At 36.2% G+C, this 2,774-nt stretch overlaps 1 non-coding gene across 1 annotated transcript; it reads right to left on the bottom strand.

The window, feature by feature from the left end:
• Window positions 1–958: 958 nt before the first annotated feature.
• LOC111723964 lies at window positions 959–1,067 on the bottom strand. Its single transcript, XR_002772365.1, has one exon. It is a non-coding gene; the product is annotated as a U6 spliceosomal RNA (small nuclear RNA).
• Between the last annotated feature and the right edge of the window lie 1,707 nt (window positions 1,068–2,774).

Here is a 2,774-nt window from a genome sequence, read left to right as displayed (position 1 = left end):
GCGGCCCTCTGAGGTAGAGAGAGCAGGAAAGCAAAGACCTCAGCAGATCATTGCAGACCTTCAAGGGAGAGAGAGCAGAAGAAGAAGAGTTGTAACACTTGGATCCTGCTCTGCAAGAAAGTTTGGCTCTTTGTAAGAGCTGTAACACTTGCATCCTACTCTGTAAGGAGGCTTGGCTCTTTGTAAGAACTATAACGCTTGCATCCTGTTCTGCAAGGAGGTTTGGCTCTTTGTAAGAGCTGTAACACTTATACTCTGCTCTTTTAGGAGGTTTGGCTCTTTGTAAGAGCTGTGACACTTATATAAAACCTATCTTATCCTGCTCTGCAAAGTTTGGCTCTTTGTAAGAGCTGTAATACCTGTTAAATAAAGCCTAACTTCCATCCTGTGGTCCATTGATTCATTCATCGAATCGTCGAGACCAAGAGCCTGGAAATCCAATATCAAAAGTCCGGTATCAAAAGGACATATAAAAAACCAAGAAGGGGGGAGGTTGGGAAAGTAAGTGAGGGATGAATACTTACCTTTTGTGTATGATGAACACTGCTGGTGATGGGCACATGAAAAGCCCTGATGCAAGCATTAGGCAAGATATCCATGTAACAAAAACACTTTTGCTCCCTTAAAAAATATGAAAGAATTCCATATCTTGTGAAATCAAATATTAATGTGAAAAGGAAGATGTTTTGTTGTCAAATGATAGAATATTTTTTTCTGCTAAATTGGAGTTCTCTGTGCTTGAATCTGCATGGGCAGATAGTGCTGAACCAAAATGTTTTTTCCTTAGCTCAAAGTGTTTTACGAAACAATACACTAATTAGGTTAATACACTAATCCATTTTACTTTCATTAACATTGTCAATCAGCCTAGCAATACATTTTATCAAAGTGGGCATTTCTAGTAAAGACTTTCTTTTTTTATTTTAATTTTGAAGTTTTTAAAGCACAAAAAGAAAAAATATATATAGAATGAGTCATGAATTTGCATGTCATCCTTGCACAGGGTCCATGCTAATCTTCTCTGTATTGTTCCAATTTTAGTATATGTGTTGCTGAAGCAAGAACTCTAGTAGAAACTTTCTAAACTAAAGCACTTAGTTACTTTTCTGAGTTCACAGTCACTCCATTCCCACTCTAAAATTGGTGCCCATGACTCTAATTCCTTGTGGCTGTAGCTTACTCCTTACCATGCTCACCTACTTTTGTTACTGTTTCATGTTCACAGTCAGTTTTAGTTGTGCTCAAATTTGCTGATACCACTTGCACTTACATGTTTTAATTAAATATTGTGTAAGGTAGACAAAAATAGAAATGCTTATTTCCCATGTTAAGTGCAATTAATAGAAGACTAAGCTATAGCCTGTCTTCTGAAGGCAGAAAAGAACATAATACACTTCAGTAAATTTTCATATGTAGTTGAGCTCTTGATATTAAGTGTAGGCATGTATCCACAAAGTGATTTCAAACATAGTTTTAACTGAGCCTAGATTTTAAACCAACTTTTGTTTAGGTGGTTGGTTTTTTCTTCAACTTACATTATGTAACCTTACAGATCTTTATTCTATGTCCTCCTTCCTAGTATTGGTCATTTGCTCCAATTACAGAGATAGGTAGAAATAGGTTTTAGGATGCTTGCATGTATTTTGATCCTTGAGGCAGTTTTTCTTTCTTTTGGAGTTCTCCTTTTATCTTCTATGTCATTTGCCTCTTTGAATATCCATGGTATCAAAAATAGCATCTTGCACTCAGTAAAGTATTTCATAATTTTTTTTATTTTGTAAATTATTTATTTTTATTAATTTATTCATTCATAGCTGTGTACATTAATGCAATCAAGGGGTACAATGTGCTGGTTTTAGATACAATTTGAACTGTTTTTATCAAACTGGTTAACATAGCCTTCACCACATTTTATTAGTTATTGTGTTAAGACATTTATATTCTACACTAGTAAATTTCAAATGTACCCTTGTAAGATGCACTGTAGATGTGTGTGGTCCCATCAATTACTCTCCCTCCACCCATCCTCCCCCCCTCCTCTCCCTCTCCCCTTTCCCCTTCTTCTTGGGCTATAATTGGGTTATAGCTTTCATATGAAACCTATAAATTGGTTTCATAGTAAGACAGAGTACATTGGATACTTTTTCTTCCATTCTTGAGATACTTTGCTAAGAAAAATATGTTCCAGCTCCATTCATGTAAACATGTAAGAGATAAAGTCTCCATCTTTCTTTAAAGACTGCATAATATTCCATGGTGTACATATACCACAATTTGTTGATCCATCCATGGGCACTGGGGCTTCTTCCATGACTTAGCAATTATGAATTGGGATGCAGTAAATATTTTGGTGCAAATATCTTTGTTATAATGTGATTTTTGGTCTTCTGGATATACACCTAGTAGAGGAATTGTAGGATCAAATGGCAGGTCTATTTTTAGATCTCTAAGTGTTCTCCAAACATCTTTCCAAAAGGAACATATTAGTTTGCATTCCCACTAACAATGTAGAAGTGTTCCCTTTCCTCCACATCCATGCCAACATCTCTGGTTTTGGGATTTTGTGATGTGGGCTGATCTTACTGGAGTTTGGATATCTCAAAGTAGTTTTGATTTGCATTTCTCCAATGATTAAGGATGATGGGCATTTTTTCATGTGTCTGTAGGCCATGCACCTGTCTTCTTCAGAGAAGTTTCTCTTCAAGTCCCTTGCCCACCCTGAGATGGGATCACTTGTTCTTTTCTTGCTAATACATTTGAGTTCTCTGTGGATT

This window comes from Otolemur garnettii, unplaced genomic scaffold (assembly GCF_000181295.1).
Source record: "Otolemur garnettii isolate 467f Iridium unplaced genomic scaffold, OtoGar3 scaffold00017, whole genome shotgun sequence".
In the NCBI taxonomy this organism is placed as follows: Eukaryota; Metazoa; Chordata; class Mammalia; order Primates; family Galagidae; genus Otolemur; species Otolemur garnettii.
Note: the sequence above shows the minus strand (reverse complement) of the source record. Positions and strands in the feature narration are given on the sequence as shown.